The sequence below is a fragment of the Sciurus carolinensis genome, unplaced genomic scaffold (genome assembly GCF_902686445.1).
Source record: "Sciurus carolinensis unplaced genomic scaffold, mSciCar1.2, whole genome shotgun sequence".
NCBI classification, from domain to species: Eukaryota; Metazoa; Chordata; class Mammalia; order Rodentia; family Sciuridae; genus Sciurus; species Sciurus carolinensis.
Window position 1 is genome coordinate 1,282,674 of NW_025920125.1, and position 23,928 is coordinate 1,306,601.

Genomic DNA, 23,928 nt, shown 5'->3' on the forward strand with positions numbered 1-23,928 from the left:
GGAGGTGGGACAGAACAGTGCATCCCCATCAACTATTGCTGCTGTTTGTACTTCTGTAGTTTATATTTCTTTTATTACAACAGAAACACAGATTAACTTCCAGATCACAGTTGAAGAATTGGCCAGGTGTTTCTGGAAACAGTAAGATAATACTATGGAGCTTCTCAGTTCTGAGTCCTGCAGGCAACAGGACTGCCCTAGCCTGTGCAGGAGATTCCTTCTGAAGAGGGCAACCAAATCTGACTTTCGCAAAATCACCTCTTGTTACAGCATTTATTTGAGTGTCATGGCAACTGTCTTTTTTAAAAACTGTTGACAGATTTATGGTTTCTGTCTCTTGTCATTCTTTCTTTAGGAAAATTGGCATTGCCATAGCCAGGTGAAGACCTCTGGAGACCATGACCAAGAAAATAATTGCTGTGATTGGGAGTGAAGCCTGTGGGCTCTCTTCTGCAAAGTGCTGCCTGGATGAAGATTTGGAATCTGTTTGCTTTGAAAGGACTGATGACATTGGAGGGCTTTGTAGGTAATCAGGTAAATCTCCTTGTCCCTTAATACTTGAATCCCTCCTTGTAGATGGGTGCATGCAACACTTTATCTCATGTTAGGTAATATGAGAGCTTGATAGTAACTAAACCTGATAAAATTCTGCCTGTTGACTTCTTAACATCCCCCCACCCTACATTTTATCAGGGTTTCTGTGTACTTCTGTTGGCTGCAAAATGTAATGCAGATGTCCCTTTTTTTCCTTTTATACTGTCTATGAAAACCACAGACAACATTTTCATTTCATTAGTTTTTCTGTTTTCAGAAAAAGAAAACAATCTGGTAAAACAGGGAGGAAGAGTAACAGAACAACAAATATTAGAAAGCACAAATGGATTAGAAAATATAGGGATTAGAAAATGTAGAGTGGTTGCTTCTGATATGTCTTTAAGGTAAATGAGGTAGAATTGCCTGCTAACAACTCCTTCCAGAAATACCCTCCTCCAATCTTCAACATTACATTTTTATTAAAAAAAAAATCCAGGTATTTTTCTGACATTTCTTGTTCTTGAATTAGGTATAAAATTTGATAGTATTGTTTGCTGTGAACTTCTTGCTTTGAGAAATTCAAAGTCCTTTTTCTTCCAGAAGAGGGTAAAGGGCACCAGCAAATGGGCTTTCTTGTCCTTACACATACTCAGTTTTAAAGTTAAATTGTTTTAATATGCATTTGCAACCCTGCAACTTGTTAGGAACCATTGACAATATCATCTATTTAAATGGTATGCTTACTAAGTGCCAAAAAGTATCATTCACCTTCATTGATCTATAACTTGGTTTACTTTTAAACTCATTTTCTGAACAAGTGAATGGAATTGAGATGTCACAGATATATTTCACATGATAAAAACTAACACAGTGTTGGCCAACTACTTAAAAGTGGCCTTATGACATTTCTTAGTTGAACAAATGTGTTTTATCTTGGTTCCATTTTGGGAATTAATTCTGACTATAGACTTATTCAGATCTAAAATAAATCCCCTTAGCAAATCCCTATACCTTTTTCATAATCATATATGGGCTCAAAACCCTGTTAATTTGTTTTTAGTAACAGAAAATTCTACTCTTGAAATCCAGTCACACCCTAGTGTACAGGTTAAAAACACTGTTTCAGATTCAGAGACTGTCATTTACAAGATGTATCACCTTGGGCAAATCATTAAACCTCTCTGCCCACTGTTTTTTTAATCTTTAGGAAGGGATACTAGTAATACCCACTTTGTACAGTGATCATAGGAAGTAAGTGAATGAATAATTACATCAATCGCTTATAAAAGTGACAACTCTGCATATGGTTACATGTCAGTTATTATTCATACCTAGAGTGAGACCCCACATTTTGAGTCTCCTTAAGCATCCTAGTCAGGATGCTATTCCAGGTTTGGCAATTACTGAACAGCTGTGAAATCAATTGAGGCAGGGATGATGTTGGGAGTGTAGCCATTATTCTGCTGATTATCAGTTTTGTGGTTTCTAAACTCTAAAGGGATTTGAAGTTAAAATCTGCTGAATATACAGCATGGGGATTTCTTTCTTATTATCCTCTGGGCAAAATTTCAACACCTTATAAACTGCTTCCATAAAAAATAAACTTTTATCATAATGCTCTGCCTTCTCTGACTTTTCTTAACACAGACATACCAATATGGTTCATTATTATATTCTAGAACCAAGAATGATGCCTGGAATATATTTCCTACCCAATATATTTAGGTTTAATAAATGGATTTCTGAGACAGAAGCTGTCCTGAGTGGCTGCTAAGAATATTTATGAAGGTATAGACCTTCCTTTTCACATTTATCAGTTACATAACTATGGAGACTAAGATATTATAAACATCCTTTAATGGACTGAACATATTCTGCATGCTTCTTGTGGTTACCTTGAGAACTTTTTCCTGAGATGTACTTCGCTATCAGTCCCATGATCATTATTTGGAGTGTAGTTGTCCCTCCATCCCCCAAAACTTTTTTATAATTTGTTAGAGATTTCATATGTAGAATTGATCTAAGCCCTTTGAAATTGCACCTCCACTGGTAGGTGTCCAATAAGAACACTGGGAATTCAGGGTTTCTATTTTTTGTGACAATTTCCTGGGATTCAGTATATTTTTATTTTCTTCTCAGGTAGTACCACTTGCACTTTCCAATAATGATTCCTCTTTCATTTTTCTATCTGCCAAACAAGTGTTTTCTCTGACACCACCATTTCTATTTTCTGATCATGTTCCACCTACCAAACTGGTATTGTCTCCTCCTTGTACAGCTGAAAACTTTCTAATAATTATATGAGTTCTCAAGACATTAATTTCAATCAATTCTTGATCTCTTCATTAACATTGAGTAAGATTGATGGTAGAAAGTAGGTTGTGATATAATATATATATCAGTTTATTTTGATGATACCTTATGAATGAAATTACTTGAAAAGTTAATAAATTTCTTTCAAAATGCTAAGGATTTAATAAGTACTTGATGCTATAAAATAATCTTGATTTTTTTAGTCAAACTGCATATCTAAAAATTATTAAAGCATGCTAAATTGTGCTTTTCAAACTTTAATGTACACATAATTGCTGGAGATTCTCATGAATTAATTTGGCATATACCAAAATTCTCCATTTCTGACAAGCCCTAAGTGATATTGTTGCTAATGATTAGATAACTATTTCACATAATAAAGTTTTAAAGTATAGACAGATAAACAAATAGATGTCATGTGGGTGCAATATAATATAAAAGTAACTGTTACTGTTTAATCAGAAAATTAAATAATATACACCCTTTAAAGAAATATGTTTTTTTAAATAAATTTTATAACTCCTCCTTTCTCAAAAAAAGGCAAAAAAGAGAATAAAACAATAAATGGATTGAAAAAACACTTAAAAGGGTATACTTGTCCACTTTTGCTACATATTTAAGAATTAATCACTGGGAGAACATTAACAAAAAATAATGTCAGCCCATTCATGAAATTCTGGTTGTGTTAATCTGGAGTCCCAATAAAACTCTCTGCTAGGTAATATAGGAAATGTGAACAGTTAAAATGTTAATTAGGGCAGAGATATAGTCACAACCACACCTTAAATAAATACTTTGGTTAAAATAGGTAAAATAAATAAGAAAAGACTTGAAAGGAGACTCCTGAAAAGTTTATTAGCAGTCAAAAAGAAATAATTATGGGGCAGACAAATGAATATGATCAATTTTGGATTCCTAGATTAAATAATTCTTTAATAAGAATTGGGAGGAAAATAATCCTGAATGTGGACAAATCCAACACTCTGTTTTGTGGCTATTTAATGTTTTGTAATACCCACTCTCCTAATATTTATGAATTTCTGTAATACAAAGGAAGGAGAGGGTTCAAATTGGTTAAGGTGATTTTCTATAATCAAAAAGAATTTAAAATAATAGATTTGAAAACCTGTGGTTTGTGACGTTTCAGTGACAGAATAATAGGCTGGATTCATATTGCATTATTTTATTGGATTACCACCTTAACCCCATGAAGTAATTAGTTGGAAATTTTTGAGGAAGCAAAAAGTTTGTTGTAGGAAGAAAGACACTGAATTAGGGATTAATGTCATCTGAACCAGTGCTTCTCAGTTTTCATGTGCATCTCTATCAGTTGAGGATTTTGTTATGTTAGTTCTGATTCAATAAGTCTAGGGAGGGGCCTAAAATTCTGCATTTCTAACAATGTCCCTAGTGATCCTCTTTGTGCTGGTCCACATACCTTACTTTGGGTAGCAAACATCTAGAACAGTGGTTCTCAAATTTCAGTTATTTTTTCTTAAGCATTTAACTTGTTTTCTTTTTATTTTATGAATAATGCTGACAGTAACATCTTTAACAATAATCTTTGTTCACAAGTCTGAATATTTCTTTAAAAGGCTATGTAAATTTCAAGGATTTTTATATACATTGCAAAATTACTCAGAAAATATTGTACTAACTTATACTCTCCCTAGTATGTTTTAATCTAACTCATTTTAACTCATTTAAATGACTGTTATTAGCAATAATAACAATGGGGTAAATAACTTATACTGGAAAGAGACTTAGTACATTTTCTTGAGAGCAATGTCTCAATATATATCAAAATTCTTGAGACTTATTCCTTCAGCTGGAAAGTTCTCACTTGGAATTTCTTGTGATTGCCATCCAATGAGTGCTAAGACTGAATTTGATGTGACTACTTCGTTCACATGTTTAGAAATTTAGGTGGGATAACTAGAATTTCTGTAGGGGATTTGAATATTTCTCTATCCTAGATATTTTCTTCCATGTGCTAGGTTTGGCTTCCTAACAGTATTGTGGTCTCAATGTAGTTGGAGTTTTTATAGGAAATATTTAGAATATCCCCATAAAGCCCAGGTGTTCAAGTCTTGGTATCCAATGCAGCATTGTCCAGCAATGGGTCTTTTGGAAAGTGATTCAGTTATTAGAGTTCTGATATTATCAATGGATTAATTCATTGACAGCTGAATAAGTTACTAGGCAGTGGTAGAAACTGTAGGCAGGTGGGACATGGTTGAAAAGCAGATCATGTATTCAGGGGGGATTACACTTGGGGACTCTATCTTGTCCTGGGCCTCTTCCCCCAACCCCTGATTTCTGGCTACCATGAGCATAGAAGCTTTCCTCTGCCATACTATTCCACCATGATTTTCACCTTGCCTGAAGTCAAAAGCAGTGGAGCAGAAACCTCTGAATCCATGAGTCAAAAAAATTCTTTTTCATTTTCAGATATTTGGGTCACAGCTACAAAAGCTAACTTCTTACATGGCTGCTGGGTTCCACCAATGTGAGTCTTCTAAGACACCCAGGTGAAAGCTGCAAGACTACTTAAAACTTAGTATTGAAAGTCATTCAGTTCCATTTCAACTGTATACTCTTGGTCAAAAGCAAGTCATAAAGATACTGAGATTCAAGGGAAAGGAACTACACAGAGGTACAAGTACTGGGAGATGTGTGGAGGTGGTGTATTTGTGTCATTTGTTTGAATTGGCATTTATTTCAGGAAATTTTCAACTGTTCACTGGCTATTTGTAAATCATGAAATTAGTTCTCAAGTTGCCATGAACTTCTAATTTGCTGCAGGAAAGTCCTGAAGAAGGGAGAGTCAGTATTTACAAATTGGTGATCATCAATACTTCTAAGGAGATGATGTGCTTCAGTGACTATAGCATCCCAGATCATTATCTTAACTTCATGCACAATTTCCAGGTCCTAGAGTATTTCAGAATGTATACCAAAGACTTCAACCTTTAAAGTATATCCAGTTCAAGGTAGGCAGTTTTTTCATGTGTCTTTGTGTTTGAAGTTCTTCATCAAGTAAATGAATAAGGTGGTTTAATTAACCAGTGCTTATGTGCAAATATAAGCTTGATATGCTCAAGTACAAAGACTCCACTCTTTGTTCTCTCTCTAAAATACCACTGGGAAAGTCTCTCATATCTTTTGGCTATGGATACAGAAAGATACCTGCAACTATTATTTTCATTATCTTCATTTCACACTCTGCTTATAATAAAGGAAATGAGGGAAATGAATAGGAATGGGAATTTTAAATCTTTCTGGTTCCACAACTTTTCCACTATTACTTTATTCTTTTATACTTTCTGAGGCACTTTTCAATATATTATTTTTTGTTATCACCAAGACAACCTGGTGAAGTACCTAGTGACTGGGAAGTTATTGAGGAAGCAAAGAAGTTAAATCCGGTGGAGAGAGTAGAACACCAAATTAGAAAAAAAACCCTGAATTCTGGCCCTTGTTCTTACCACTAATTAACTTGTGACCTGAGATGAGTTAGTTTCTCAACTTGAATTTGTCATAATTTTCTAAATATGTAAAAGAAGATGATTGTACTGTATGGTTTTTGGTTTGGTTCCTTCCTTCTCTAAAGTCTGCTGTGATTTTCACATAATTTATAATCCTGACCATAAACAGATAAATCACCTGGCCCAAACCTTCCACCTTTTTCTGTTTGTCAACAATAATAAAATGGTAATATCTTGTGACAATTTCCAAAGTCAGTCATTAAAGCCCAGTGGTGCATCTCTGACCTGTCTAAGTGACAGTTCTTTAACAAGTTTGTTACTGTACTAAGCAGTGATGATGCAAAAACAAAAGAAATAAGTAACTTAACTAAGTAACTGTGTTTAAAGACACAGAAAAATGAAGAAAATTATTATTATACATATAAGTAATAAACCAAGTGATAAGTACTATAGAGATCTATACATTGCAGCTCAGAAGAGGGATATTTAACCCATCAGGGAGGAGGAATCAAGTACCAGGAAAGATTTTTAGAGAAGATAATGTCCAAGCTGGGTCTTGAGTAGAAAGGAGTCTACCAAATGAAGAAGGAATAAAAGGATGATCCAAGTAGAAGCAACAGCTTGTGTAAAAACACATGACAGGAACTATAAATAGTACAGGATGGTTAAGGCTTATTGTCTCTATTATTCAACCAAGACATTATAGCCAAGACCTTAGAAGCTCATTGGAATGCATTCTTGATGTTTCCTTATGCTGGCAGAGTAACCCATATTTATTGCTTTTATTTTTTGAAAAACTAAAAGTTATACAACTGATTTCTGTATCTCACAGCCTCTTTCTCTATAATTACTTGTAAAGTGGGCATATGTAAAAGGCAAAGAGAGATTACTATAAAACAAAATAAGAGCCACTGAAATATATTCCTGTTCTAACATGGAAGGGAACCTCAGAGTCACATGTTTGAGGTTAGTAAAAGAGAACAGGATTTGGGTATCAGAAGACATCAGAGAGTTTGGGGATGTCTGAGGTTAGTGGAGGAATAGGTGTTTAGTGCACAGAGTGTCACAGAAATGCAGGAGAAATTCAGGATTTATTCAGGTGCTACAATGCCTTAAGGCAGAGAGTAAAAATCCTTACAAATCCTACTTTTCTAGAGGCAAGGAGAGTACATTAGTCTGTCAACTCCATTTTACTTTCTCTGCTTTATAGAAGTCTTCTCATTCAGACCACAACCTCAAACAAAACTAAACTGTTCTTTATGGAGTATGAAAATCAAATATTCTTGCAAGGACCCTAATGATGTGATGGCACCTGCGGTATCAACATTTTGTGTAACATTTTGCAAGATAAGTCATGTCTAGGAAGATATACACTGTACTGGCTATGGTTACCATCCCTTGTGTATGTTACTTTTCTTTCAGACCACTGTGTACAGTGTGAAGAAGAGGCCTGATTTCTCTAGTTCAGGCCAATGGGAGGTGGTCACTGAGTGTAAAGGGAGAAAGAAAGTTCATGTCTTTGATGGAGTCATGGTTTGCACTGGCCATCACACTAATGCTCACTTACCCCTGGAAAGCTTTCCAGGTGAGTGACCTACCAGAAAGGAGGTTGACCCTTAAGCCATGCCTTTGACACTAAGGAATAGAAGGTTATGGTCTATGTATTTCTGTAAATAGAACATGATTGTAGAGTTTCACAATGACTTTGATCTCCTTAAGGATCAAAAAGGAAGACTGTGGAACTCTTACACAGCATTGGTTCAGACATGAATTTTTTTAGTGATTGAGAAAACAAAGAAATATTGAGTTTCTAAGTGTTAAATGAAAGCTTGAATAATTTAGTTTTAGTTTGGGGCCTGAATATTCTTTTTTTTTTTTTTAATTCACTTTTGTATATCCTAGAGTATACAGAAAAATAAATACTCTAATTGAAATGGGAGTATGTATCTAAGGGAATGAAAAGACAAAAGAGAATGGCAGTTTTCTGAAGCAGTTTGGTTTTGTGAGTTTGCAAATACAAAATACAAACTACTTATGATAAAGGAATCAAGTTACTATTCTGGGGCTATGGAAGAAAAAATAAGCAAAAGTATTCAGAATGACAAGAATAGCTGAATAAAGGGAGATCATATGAAGAATATGTTCTTCAACTTTAAATTCTACAAAAGAATGATTTAAAAAATGATATCCATCATATAAACTATCATTAAAAATTATTTTCTGTTCTTTTGCAGGAATTGAGAAGTTCAAAGGACAGTACTTCCATAGTTGAGACTATAAAAACCCAGAAGCATTGACTGGAAAAAGAGTATTATTGTTGGGAATTTTGGAGAAGATCTTTTTGCAGAGATTAACTACACAGCCAAGCAGGTTTGAGTCAATGGTTTACTTTGCTTCATTCTATCTTCAGTCTTATCAAGAAGGTAGACTCAACAAAGTATGGATGGCTGCACATTGCCCATCAGTAGCAATGGCAAATATGAGACTTGCTTGCATTATTTCAGTTGGAATCATGGTTGATGCTAATGGAGGGGCTTGATTACTGGTTAGAGTTCCACTATTCAGTTGGCTTTATACTAAGGAATAAGTTCACTGCTTCATGCTGCACTCAGAATCCCAGTTAGTGCTGGGGCTGTAACTCAGTGGCAAAGTGCTGTCCTGGCATGTGTGAAGTACTGTGTTCCATCCTTAGCACCACAGAAAAATAAACAAATAAAACAAATGCATACTGTCCATCTACAACTACAAAAAACATTTTTTTAAAGAATCCTAGTTAGCCTCTCCCTGGATTTGATGAACACCAGGTATTTGCTGGAAGATGTTGTGTAAATGCAATATTGAGAGTGTGAATTATCCATTGGCCATAAGGAATGCCATGTTCTCATACAAAGGAAGGCACATTATGGTAACTAAAAATTTTTACTTAATCGGATGGTGGGTGAGTTTTCTTTTTGCCACTCAAGTGGAAAAAGAAAAGAAGCAATCTGAACTTTCCAAAAACATATAGATATCAGCACTTACTCACTGAGACACTTCCCCAGCCCCTTTTTATGTTTTATTTAGAGACAGGGTCTCACTGAGTTGATTAGGGCCTTGCTAAATTGCTCAGGCAGACTTTGAACTCATGATCCTCCAGCCTCAGCCTCTGGAGCCACTGGGATTATAGGCATGTGCCACTGAGTCCAAACTATTCCATGATTTCTAATGAGTCCTATAGTTGGTAAGTGCTAGTGAAGTTCAGAGGATGGAGAGAGAATTGTCAGCCTTAAAGGTCAGTGGTGTTCTCATAGAGGAAGCCAACTTGATCTGGATCTTAAAAATAAATGGGCTGAAGAGAATTTAAAAGAGGAGAACTTTTCAAGCACATTATCTTTAAACAAAAACAGTGGTGGATCACAGTGAGATATATTCTTGGATAGTTTGGGAAGGAAAATGGCAGGAAATTTTTTAAAAAGATTGTACACAACTAAAATTCCACACTAGTGAGTTTGAACTTAATCTTAAATAATGTGGGAGTGCTTTCACATTGTGAACCAGAATGATGAAAGTAAACAATATATTCCATGCCTTTGGTATTCCTTGCAGCAGGAGTGGAGCTTGGATTCTGAATCATGTAGGGGAACCATAGAAATCCTTTTAATATATTATACTTTTCTCAATTTAAACATCTTATATCAAAGATATATGGCCAAGCATTAACAAGTAAATTTTTGGAAAAAGTATGAATCAAAGACTTGATTTTGAAATTTGGCCTGAAGCCTAAACACAGGTATGTTCTCAGGATGGGAATGGAGTTGGTGATGGCTAAGATACAAGAACAAGGATTGTTCACACAGGCTAACAGATCTATCTCAACCCATACATTAAGACAACTCAGAGATTTGAAATTCAATTTTTACCTTATCAACCACAGAAGACCAAGATCTGCTGGTCTAAAGGATTTCTGTCACTTATTCTCATTGGCATTAACCATTCTCTTATTCTGTCAGGTATCAGTTCTTTTTATATTGTGCCCAACAACAAAAAAAGGTAGTACAGGGCAGTGCATCATTCAGTCAGTCAAAAAATATGGGGCACCTTTTGTGAGCAAGGCATTATATTGGGCATGAAATACAGAGAGAAAAGACATGATAATACAAATAATACCTTAACTTTTTTGAAGAGTTTTTAAAGACAAGCACAGTGATGAGTTATATGTATTATCTCATTACCCTCACAAATGTTCCTGGGGGTCTGTACCTTTTTTTATGTCCATTTTACAGATTAAAAAGTTTGAAACTAAGAGAAACTAAGTAATTTGCCCAAGAAAAATATGAGTAACAAATGGAAGACTTCAGAATATATCTTACCTTAAAAATAAAAATGAGAAGACAGACAATAGAATATGACAAAGAAATGCATAGGATGCAGAGTATAAAAAAATGAGGTTCTCATACAGCCAGGAGGACAATTGTGAAATAATTTGTATATACTGACTTTAAATGATTTTCTTATAATTTCTCATTTTTGAAAATGAGAAATGAAGATCTACAGAAAAGCTGTTCAATAATAAATACATTGAACATTCATATATCCTTTACCTAGATTCACCTATCAAATATGGCCATATTTGCTTTTTCTGTTTTCCCTTTTAGAAGGTAGGAAGATCCAAACATTTTTTTAAAGTAAGTCAAAATCATTAATATCTACCTAAGAAAAAGGGCACTCCCTTATATACCATAATACAATTATCATATTTGGGAAATTTAACATTGATAAAATACATTATCTAAAATGTTGGCATATTCAAATTTCCAAAGATGTCCCAATAATATTCTTTTCTTTTTTCTTCAGGTATTGGGATTGAACCCAGAGTCACTTTCCAACCGAGTTACATTCCCAGCCCCTTGTATTTTTTGTGATAGGGTCTCACTAAGTTGCTTACGGCCTTGCTAAATTGCCTCAGCAATTTGAAATTAATTAGTGAGATGATACTTGGAATCTGATTCCCAATAAATTTTCTTTTAGTTATTTAAGCATGAATATCTTTTGTAGTTGCAAAACAAATTGAGGTGTTATGAAATAATAAGAGGTAGGCAAATAGTGTCAGCATGTAGCATTCTAATTATAATATCTTAGAATAGCAAAAGGCACATTGTAGCCTGAGACCTGCACATAGTCTAATACATCTAGACTATATGGCAAAGGTAGAAGAGTAGTTGAATATATATCTAGGTCTATCAGATAAGAAACTTTTTGTATGCTCTGCTAAATAAAAAGTTTGGGAGGTTGGGGATTTAGCTCAGTGGCAGAGCACTTGTCTAGAATTTAAGCAAGTGAGTGATATAATAAATCTGTAATAAAAGTATTGTAGAAACCACAGTACCTGATCCAATAATATTCTTTCTAGTTTTTTATTTTCTTTTCTAAATTGAGGATCCTAAAATGATTTTTATTTGTCTTTCTATTCTAAGGCAAATGATATAGAAGGCAGATAGAAAAAGAGCCATAAAGACAACTGTCATAGTTCAGGGGAGATAAGGAGGAAACAAAACTATTCTGGCTAATCTTCCTTTTTAAGAGATAAAGAGCATAGACTTGGTAAGCAGATATGAGACAGTTTTGTGACTTGGCCATCTATGTAAATGTTGGTACTCCTAGTAAAAGGGAATAAGTTTAGAGAGAAAAATGAATTAATGAGTTTGGGATGCAGAAAACATTCTTCCTAAAGGTTAGAATCAAAGCAAATAAAATTCAACAAATCAGGTATAGTTGTAAACATATAATATTTCTGAGGCTAGGCCAGGAAGATAATGGAATGAGGACTGTCAGAGCCTACTGACTTAAAATTCAGAAATTCAGACTGTTAAAAAACTGAATTAAGACTTTTTTTTAAAGACCCAAGATACTGGAAAACTGACATACTTATTTTGTTACAGTTGTTTTCAATGCTGTCTCTAGAAAACACTACTTAACAGGTCCAAAGTATCCCAACAGAGTTTATAGAAAACTATTTTAATAGAAATTCTAAAATATTAGGCTTAGGCTGTTTAACATTGGTCAAGTTACTTCACTTCTCTTGACTTCAGTTTCCACATCTATACTACCTAGATAACGACACCTATCCTATCTCCTTCTTAGAGTTTGTGTGACTGTCAAGTTAATGAATGGAAATGTAATTTAAATTCTAAATTGCTATATGGATGTAATTTGTTACATAGTTTGGGAAATGAAATTCTAAGTCTACCTCTTGGGCCTATGGAATTAGAAATGGAACTGAACAGAATATTAACAGACAAGTTCTGCCAGACTTAATGATATGTGGACAGAAACTATTGGCCTATAGCCTTATGATACCACAGAGTGTTAGTATTATTTAAGAAACCACATAAGCATTCCTCAAATAAAACTCTTCTTCCTTCACTTCTCCAGTACTTTCCCCTTTCAGTGACTTCTGGGTTTCAGTTTTTGCCCTGAAAAGCTGATATAAAGTAGAACTTGTATAAAGTAGAACTTTTCCAAATTTCATTAGTAGAGTGAGTGGAAACCATTGACATATTGTTTAACCACCTCCACTGAAGCAAAAATTTACTTACATGAATTATTTCTCTCTTTCCCCTTCTTTCCCTCTCTCAGTCATTTCTCCTCTTCATCATTATCGGCACTCATAGAGCTCTGAGCAAGCATCCAACAGTAAATGATGATCTGCCAAATATATAATTTCTGTGTTGGTAAAAGTGAAAGGAAATGTGAAGGAATTCACAGAGACATCTGCCATATTTGAGGATGGCTCCAGAGAGGATGACATTGATGCTGTTATCTTTGCCACAGGCTGTGGTTTGCCTTTGCTTTTCATGAAGATTCTGTCAAAGTGGTCAAAAACAAGATATCCCATATAAAAAGGTCTTCCCCCCAAACTAGAAAAGTCAATCTTGCTATAATAGGCCTGATTCAAACCTTAGGAGACATTATGTCCATTGCAGAGCTCCAAGGACACTGGTCCATTCAAGTATTTAAAGGTAAGTGACTATACAAATTAACTACTTAATTACTTGATGATGTTTAATTGTGTTTATGTACTTGCTTTTAAATAGCAGTATGTGTGACTGAAATCTTGAGGATTGCATAATATCTCTCATACCGTTAGTACTAGAATGTTTATTTTTAAGTGACCCTAAAGTAGTAGTTTATAACCATAAACATATTAGAATCACCTGGGATATTTTCCAAACTAAGAGATGCTTGATCTCATCCCTTCAGTACATCTGGGTGGGACAGGCATAAGATTTTAGATAAAATTGTTCCCCAGATGATTCCAGTCATCTAAGTTTTGGACAACTGGCATGTATTTGTGAAGTAAAAGAATGCCATCTTTCATTATAGAGAATGTCAAATATAGAAATGGTTTGACTTAACTTCAGACAGCAAGTTAACACCTGGTAGGAGAGTAGTCATAATGTAGAATATTCAACTTTCAAATCCTCACACTCCCTTTACATACCTTCTTTCAGTTTTTGCTAGGAATACTAGATAAAAACATTGAGGTTTGGGCTAGTAGACTCAATATGAATCAGCAGAGGATAAGGCTTCTAAAAGGCATGATTAAATCTAGCATCATCAAAATATTACGCCCCAGTACACATAATTGTTCTCTAAACTGATCAGACTACCACCTGAAAACATAAAAGTAAAACTGGAATTCATTGAATAAGGAGAGAGATAAGAATGATTTATGGAATGTGAAAACATATCATTTGAAATATACATAAATTTACTGGAGAAGTTTAGGCAAAAGAAGTTAAGATCTGGGGGAGATCTGAGAGTTCCCTTCAAATATTTGAAGGAATAACCTACTTAGTAGGGCAAAGAATCAAACTAGAACCAAGTAGTGAAATCTTGTTGGTTGCATAATATCAGCCTAACATTAAAAAATAAAAAAGACAAGACCTTTTCCTTTTTTGTCCACATAAAGTTTTTTTCTTAATTTGTTGTTTTTAGATATACATGACAGTAAGGTGTATTTTGACATATTATACATACATGAAGTGCAATCCATTCCAATTTGAATCCCATTCTTGTGGTTGAACATGATGTGGAGTTACACTGGTCTTGTATTCATATATAAGCATAGGAATGTTATGTCTAATTCATTCTACTGTCTTTCCAATTCTCATCCCTCCTCCTTTCCCTTCATTCCCTTTGTTTAATCCAGTGAACATCCATACTTTTCCTCCCTACTCTCCTTTGTTATGAGTTATCATTCACATATCAGAGAGTACTTTGGCCTTTTATTTCTTGGGACTGGTTAATTTTTTTCTAAATATTTTTTGGTGTATATGGACATAATAGTTTTATATTATTCATTTTTATGCAGAGTTGAGGATCAAACCCAGGACCTCACACATGCTAACCAAGCACTCAAACATTGAGCCACAACCATACTCCTGATTTATTTCACTTAGCATGATATTCTCCAGTTCCATCTATTTACTGGCAAATGCCACAATTTCATTCTTCTTCAAGGCTGAGTAATATTCCATTGTGTATATATACCACATATTCTTTTTGTATTTATCTGTTGAAGGGCACCTAGGTTGATTCCATAGCTTTGCTATCATGAATTGAGTGCTATAAATATTGATGTTGCTGTGTCACTGTAGTCTGCTGATTTTAAGTCCTTTGGGTATAAATCAAGGCATGGGATAACTGGATAACTGGGTCAAATGATGGTTCCATACCAAGTTTTCTGAGGAATCTCCATACTGCTATCTGCAGTGGTTGTACCAGTTTTCAGTCCACCAGCAATGTATGAGTGAATATTTTCCCCTACATCCTTGCCAACATTTACTGTGACTTGTATTCTTGATATATTTCTGACTGACATGAACTCTCAGTATAGTTTTAATTTGAATTTCTCTCATTACTAGAGATGTTGACCATTTTCTCATATTTCTTGACCATTTGCATTTCTTCTGTGAGGTGCCTGTTTTGTTCCTTTGCCCATTTATTGAGTTTTTGGGGATTTTTGGTATTAAGTTTTTTGAGTTCTTTGTATATCCTTGAGACTAATGCTCTGAGGTGTAGATGGTAAAGATTTTCTACCATTCTGAGAGCCTTTTTATTGTTTCCTTTGTTGCAAAGAAGCTTTTTATTTGATGCCATCTCATTTATTGATTCTTTATTTTACTTCTGCTTTAGGAGTCTTAAGGAAGATGTCGGTTCCTGAGCCAAAATGATACTTTTTTTTCTAATAGTGTCAGGGTTTTTAGTCTAATGCCTAGATCAACAAGACCTTTTCTTTGTCAGCCTCTGAAATTGTGAGAAATCCAAACATAGTAGCAAAGAATGTCACATGGCTAGATAGCCATTTGAACAGAGGTGAATGGAGGAGAGTTAAGCCTCGGAATAGGGAAGACAGATGACTTTGAAGTTTCTTTCTAAAGAAATTCTTTGATCCTATAATTATCATAATAAAATTTGTTATCATTACTAGTATTTAATTAAAACTATTTAGTGTTTTCATTGGAATTATAGCTTACTGTTTACTAGTGAGATCCTCATGATGTCAGAGGGAAAAAAATAGTGCTATATAGTTAATAGGTAAAAAACATCTTTCCAAATGTCTGACATTTCTTAATTTCTTACAGTCTATGCAAGAGATCATGTACTATTTAACAGCACTGGACCACCAAATGCAAGGTCCCATGATTGGCTTAATTCTAGTCATATTAAATGGATATTTTAATTAGATCAAATAATTAAGGGGAGAAAAATTCATTAACACTGGGCAAAATATCTTAGTATGCTTGAAGCAAATGGGACTCTTATTCCATGCCCAAGTAACTTGCAAAGAGAAATTGGAAACATGAGTATTTGGAAGAGTCTGCATTATGGGTATGAGAGTAGGTGATCCGAAGGAAAATGTACAAAAATTTCAGGTTCTTATGGTAGCAGAAGCCTAGCACATATTCTTCCAGCTTTTGCAAAAAAGAAATCTTCAAAGAACCCCTATGACTTTACCAAACTTCCAACAGGAACCCTGAATTATTTATTCTAGCCATGACTTACTGTCTACCTACCAAATTCTTGTCTTTCTCATCCCTGAATTTTATCTTCACTAAGTTTATCTTTGACCTAGTCTCTCCTAGTCTTTTGAGCCTGCCCAGCTTTCTCTTCTTTGGTCTGTCTTCCCTCTACTAAATCCCATTTTCCTTCTTCTTTCATTCTCTGGAATAATTGCCCTCATGTCAAGGGAAATATTCCACCCTTTTCTATAATGCTGAACCCACATTCTTACCATGTATGAAATCAAGTTTCTTTCTTCTTTGCCTGTTTTGCCAGTCTCACAAGGGTTCTTTCATTCAGCAACTTTCTTTCCTTGAAAACCATATCAAGTTATACCAATTCTTTGTATTACCAGAAGGTATAATGCCATAGGGTGATATTTAGGTTCCACCACAGATTGGTCTAACCTGCTTTTTCAGGTTTTTTTTTTTTTACTATTCTTTACCACACATCAAGTCTTCTAGAAGCACTGGATGACTAACTAAGTAACAATATAGCAGATATCCTTGTAACCAGAGCTTTTGTTTCTGATGTTCTCTTCTTAGTATGCCCTCCCTTTACTTTCTGTTTATACAGGACCAACCTATACATATTTTCCCCCTCCTTTATTAGTATATTGAAAGCTCTTTAAGTAATCATGTTTATTTACCTTTCTATTCCAAGGTAGACCAGTACCTAGCACATAGAAGGTATCTAATAAATTTCACTTCTAATGAATACAGTATGGCCTTCTAGCAAATGAAGTTCTGAATTCTGTAGTAGAAACTTCATAAGATCTCAGGTTATCAAGTGCCTTGGCCAATTTCTCTTCATGTTAAAAGGCTGAACTTGTCTGGAAGACCAGTATGACGGTCATATCTCTTTTCTCTTATAACATTATACCAAAATATGCAGGGCAAGTCAGGATTTCAAAAAGTCAGGATTACACAAATACAATATGCCTTACTCCTGAGAGTAGATCTTGAAAGACCCATTACCATAAAGCTTAATTTAGGCTCTCTTAATTCCCACATTTTCTTGGGACCCTGGGAGAATAAACTCCAATTCTTCACTGTTCTTGAACAACATTGTTCAGCAAACATTTACTGATCTCTCAGTATATATGATCTCCTAGGTGCAGAAAAAACAGAAAAACAAAAAAATCCCTATTTTCATGGAACTCAGTCATAGAAGGAAGACAGGCAAGAAACATTTAATGTGTTCATTCACTTCAGATATTTACTGCATCCTAAGAAGATGGTCTAGTGACAAAGTAGAGAAGCTACTATGGGAACAATGGGCAACAAGTACCTAATTCTTCCATGACTATACTCTAAAAAAAACAGAAAATTTTGATATATGAGTGGAAATATCACCAATATTTATATAAAGTTAGAGGAAACTCACAGTAAATTGAGAATGTTGGGAAATAATGTTATAGGAGTTAAGGAAAATGAAGTCAGGGGTATTCAGAGGTGATATCAAGAAAGTTCTTGGCTGCCATGCAAGTAACTTTTTAAAAATGTACACTATAAAGAACAACTGAAAGATTTTAACTGGGACAGGAGAACTCAAATCAGATTTGCAATGTAGAATACATGTTAGAGGGAGTAAAAGGGGAACATCAGTCCAAGTAAGACCTCATGAAGCCTTTAAACAAAAGTAATGGCAATGTAAATGAATAGGAGGAGAAAAACTTGAATGAAAATTCATAGGAACTTTTAAAAGGAATTGGTGGCAGAATACATTTTGAGATAAGAGAGAAAAGAATCTGCCCAGGTGCTGTGGCTATTATTGTAAACTAGGAATATAAAAAGGGGAGAAAGATTTGAGGGAAATAAGAAATATGATACAATATGTGTCTAAACAAGATAATACTGAAAGTTAATGAATTCAAAGAGAACAGCATCACAGAATGTTGTAAATATACTTGTCCATCAAATCTTGACAGATTTTTGTTATTGTTTATGAACTGACTGCCTGTCACCAAGAAATCTCTATCCACTCCTTCTCCATAAAGTTTCAAGTTAATAAATGCAAGATTTACTTGCATTTATTTACTCCCTCTGACATGTATTCTAAATTTCAAATCTTATTTGAGTTCTCTCCCAGTCAAAATCCTTCAGTGGTTCTCTATAGCCTACATTAAATGCAAATTTCTTGCATGGCAGCCAAGAACTTTCTTGATATCACTTCTATGAATACCCTGTAAGAAGTAATTGGAAATAAGCTCTCAAAATGTATTTCATGAGCATCCTAAAAGACCTGTGATTAATTTCAAAGGAAATATTCCCATTCTTTCTTATTGATTTATAAGTAATCATTTCTGCAGCTAAAATGAGAAAAGACATCAAAAAACACAGTAAGCTCTGAGTATTGAATTTCTGACTTCTGTGTTTCAGGAGAAGCATATCAGGATAGTTAATGCAGTGTGCCCAGAAAAGGGCAAGTAGAATGTCAGAGAACATGAAACCTGTTATATAAAGGAACCTGTGCTGGTTAGCCAGACAATGAAAAGATTAAAGTGGTTATGACAGGTGCTTTTCATATATTTTAAGACCTGTCATGTATTAAAATTCATTTCTGTGGCTCCAGAAGGAAGAACTAGTTCCATTGATGCAAGTAGAATAGAAGTAGATGTGGGGATCAGTACAAAAAATAATGTTCCAGCAACTACAGCAATCAATTACATCATCTCCTTAGATGGCAGTGAGATCTCCAAGACCAGAGACTTTTAAGGAGGAATGAGATGATCACTTGATATTTTTTTGTAGAAAGAAGGATTGGACTGAGTAAGACACATTCCTGTACTGATATTCTACATTCCAGAATTTTATAGAGTAACACTTTAGGATTGTGGCTTAACTTTTCTACATGGCATAGTGCCTACATGTCTGGTCATAAGGCTATATATCTTGGCAAAGGCTAATTGTTTGAGCTAGAGTTGTTTAAATGAACTTAAATGTGATTCTGCCTTTGTCTAGCCACATCCTTGGTGTTAGATCCTACTACAGGAACTATTTGTACATTAATGCTTAAATTTATTTGTCAAGATTGGGTATTACCCTTGGCCTTACCCCCCACACAAACTCCTATCTAATAAAAGAGGATAGAAGGTGAGGCTTATCTTTCATAGGACTTTAGCATAAAATGTGATTGAGAATTTATGTTTCCTTCCTTTACTCTCCATTGTATAAAAGACATTTATTATTAAGATACCTGTGTAGGTGAATTTCTCCAGTCCCCTCCTTTTATGAGATGGTGTTTTATTACATTGCTCAGACTGATTGAACCCCTGGACTCAAATTATCCTCCTACTTCAGCTTCCCACATGCTGGAATTGCAGGCTGTGTCATCACATCCAACTTGCCTTTAACCTTGTGCACATTTTCCATGTGCTTTTAAGACCATTTGTCATTTCCATGTGTCCATATTTCATTTACCAATTCAAAGACTATGTTAGGGAGGAGGCAGTTATTTGTTGGAAAGCAGAGTACAGTAAACATGTTAAGACAAAGCCAAATAAAGTAAGCTACACATATTGATACAGGAGAATATTCTTTATCTGAAATGCTTAGGATTACAGGTGTTTTGAACTTCATGTATTTTCAGAGTTTGAAATATTTGCATATGTATAATGGCCTATCTTGTAGATGGAACCCAAATCAAAAAATGAAATTCACTTATTTTTCTTATGTACCTTATAAACATAGCCATAATGTAATTTTATACAATAGCTTTAATGTACCTGTTTTTTGACTGTGAGCTATCACATGAGTTCAAGTGCTGAATTTTCTAATTGTGGCATCTTGTCAGGGTTCAAAGAATATTGGGGTTTGGAACATTTCAGATTTCAGTTTTTGCAATTAGGTATGCTCTACTTATATTTTGATGGTGGCAGGATCAGGTAATCAAGCAAAGTATAATCTCTGAATACAGAAAATTATCCTATATTTCTTTGAATTTCTCATAACACAGTAATTGTTAATAGGATCATTGTTTTTACTGAGGTAATTTACACTCAAATTTTAATTTTTCTTTAGGGCTAAAGGAATTTTCCTCACAAAGTGAAATGATGGCAGGTATAATTAAAATTCAAGAAAAAATGGCAAAAAGATAAGAAATTCTCCCAGGATGATGTATGGTAACTCTTTATATATATATATATTTCTTAATACAAACAATATTTACTACATTTCAGTTTCCTCTTGTTAATTTGAGAATTCTGATTAAAAATGGAACAATATTGGTGACAACTGAATGGGGAAATATCACTAACAGTTTCAATGCAAATGAGAAAGGAGAGAAAACTCAAGAAAAGGGTATAAAGACTATGTTTAAGACTTAAAAGAAAAGTTAGGTAGAAAAAACTCATGGAGAAAAAAGTTAGGTTTGTTATTTTGGGAGAAATTACTTGAAGCAGTAATATAGCTGCCAAAGGAAGAAAGAGTATGTTGAATTAATGATAAGTTCAAATCTGTTAAGTAGCTTTACAAATCTGAAGTGACTGCTTTGCTATCTATCATCAAGTGAATAGCACATGCAGGTTAGACTGGTTTGGAGCATGAAAAGTCCATGTGACATTGAAAGGTAATAACATCAGCTGACTGCTTAGTGCTTTGTTGAACACAATGAGTCAGAAGTCTGAACTTGAGCTCAATCCTAGGGTTATTTTTATTCAGAAAAAGTGGAAATTGATTGTTGAAGTCCCCAAAAGGGTGGTTTTCTGCAACTGACTATACTAGCTTAACTCCCCTATCTTGGAGGAAGAGAAAGTAATTTTTTATTAATCTTCTTATCCTTGCCATGTCTTCTCCTATTTTCTTCCTCTCTTTCATTGCCAAAACATCTGAAGTTTCTGCATCCTATGCTCTCAGGCCTCTCCCCTTTTTCCCCAGAGTCCCTGCATTTTAAACTCACCTCCTTACTCCTGACACTGTTCTCTTGAAAGTCATCCATGACCAGGTTCCAATCTCTTACTACTGAGCTTTGCATTTTCAAACCTTTTCCCTTGGAGTTTTTCTTTCCCTTCTTTTCTGGCAGTAAACTTTTATTTGGACTTTTCTGCTATCCTTCCTTCGACTTATTCTTGTCCCACCACCTTCTGACTATAACCAGTCTTCAAGAATATAATTTGAACTTTATTAAGGGTTGACAGTTATATTCAACATTTTATATACATGGAGTTTATTTAATCCTCAAAACAAATCCTGCAAGACTGGAACTAGTGAATCCTTTTGAGAAACCTTCATGAAAACTCCAGCTCTTGACCTACTGCTATAAGATAAATAAAAGCACACATACAAACACCTGAGTTAATGTCATCTCCAGAAAGCAAAGTTCTCAAATTCTTTCCTATTTAATCTCTTCAAAACTTCAGCCCCATTTTGATAAAGTACTACTTGACCATCTATCAGTTCCTTCAGAATTCCATCTCAAGAATTCTACCTAAACTTTATTTTTTAATCATATTTTTCCTGTCCTTGGTTTTGGATCCCTCAATCAGCTTAATTTGATTTTCCTCTTATTTCCTTTGTGTTCTGTTTTTCTTTCTATTACAGAAAGTGTCACTGGCTCTTTGCGGTGCCAAACCCACAGATATTTGTCACCGCCTGCAGTAACAATTTGCGAGGGTCTTTATGGGTGGTGGACTGGAAACTGAGCTACCTCTATTTCTGAGCTGCTTCCTTCCTTGCTTGCTTGTTTATATATGGTAGAGGAAATGAGGTTTACTTGCTTTGAGAGGAGAAACAGAGAGTCTTTACTTATCGGAGAGAAAGAGACTTTGCTTAAGAGAGACTATACTTTCAGAGATCTTATCTTTCTTATTTCTGCTGCTTCTTCTTAAAGGTGCATCCTGCATCCTGTGGACTAAGGGTGTGTCTAACTGAGGTGCTTCCTAATGATGCATCCCACATACCGCAATCTGCCTATCTGTGATCTGCAACCTAAAGATGTGTTCTCAGTTCTCCGCTCTGCGATCTGCCTTCCGCAGCTTCCCCTACTCACTGCTTCTATCTGCTTGCCGCTTCTTCTTCTTCCTTTCTGCTAATGGCTTCTTCACTTCTTTCTGCTAGCTGCTGCTATTACTCTCACACCCCCTTCCACCACCCACTTATATTCGCTCCAGGAGGTGGAGGGCAGGGCCACGCCAGTTGCAATCAGGTGAGGAGCCAGCTGCCCACTCACAAGCAGGCGTGAGCAGGAGCACTCAGGAACACCTGTGCACGCATACCTCCAATGTGATCAAAACAGCTTCTGGCTGGCTGCCAGGTGCCATCTTGGCGAGTCTGCATGGCATAGCCCCCAACAAGAAAGTAGCAAGTAAGTCTCCTAGTCACACTTCTTCCACATATTTTACTGCTCACCACATTTTCCCACTAAAACACTCTTTAGCTCTCCGAAAGCACTTGCTATAATCATTTCATCTGGTTCCATCTGGAGGACCACTTCCTTTTGTAGGATAAGTCACTCTCCCTCATCCTTTCAGGATTCCAAGTTAACGTTTTCCCTGGGAAGCCCTGATCTGTGGACACCCACCACCCCACCACCATTGCCCTCATACAATAATTGAGAATCCCATGTTTGAGGATTTTTGTGGTGAGTTTCCTCTTTTGTATCAGTCTTCTGAATCTGGAATGCTGTCCATTCTTGTTTTCTACTAATTTAGGCAATGATCATAAATATTCTTTGACCCATTCCTGCTTTATTCTTTCATTTTGCTGCTGTTCCCTGATTTTTAAAACTTTTCTTTGTTCTAATCTATATCTTTCACATCCTTCAAGGGCCTAGTATAGCCCTCTCTTAAGTGCCATTTTTTACATTTCTATTATCTGTCAAACCCACAATATTTAGCAAAACCCTTGAGTTCTGTTACATGTATACATATCTTATCTCTTACTAGTAGATTTGTAAGATCTTTAAGGATGGTGACAAATATCTTTTTTTTTTGCTATTCACTACAGCTAATAGCCCAGTATAAAATCAATACCAGCAATCAGAAATCACTGATTGATTGATCATATAATTGATTGCCTTATTGATAGGCTATGACTTCTATCTTCTCTACTTTTGGGTACAAGAAGAGCCAATATCATACCATTCAAGATCTTTAAGGATGGTGACAAATATCATTTTTCACTATTTACTACAGCTTATAGTCCAGAATAAAATCAATACCAGCAATCAGAAATCACTGATTGATTGATCATATAATTGATTGCCTTGTTAATAGGCCATGACTTCTATCTTCTCTACTTTTGGGTACGTGAAGAGCCAATATCATACCATTCAGGGAGATGACATGGATAGCATGGAAGGGATTACTGTTTTGGTGGGAGTCAAGCCTAATCTGTCTCTGGCCTTCACTGACCCCAAGCTAGCATGACAGTTATTTTTGGGAACCTGTACTCTGCTCCAGTTTTATCTACATGTCCTGGAAAGTGGGACAGGGTTTGAAAAACCATCTTAACCACAGACATGGGCAGGTTTATGCTAGCTGTTACTTTCTTTGTGGTGATTATGGTTTATTTTTAGATGTACCATTGTCAATGTCCTGACTTCCATTGGG

The 23,928-nt window shown here is 35.1% G+C and overlaps 1 pseudogene; it reads left to right on the forward strand.

The window, feature by feature from the left end:
* The first annotated feature begins 364 nt into the window (after positions 1-364).
* On the forward strand, positions 365-23,894 carry LOC124973898 (flavin-containing monooxygenase 5-like; annotated as a pseudogene).
* Positions 23,895-23,928: the final 34 nt, after the last annotated feature.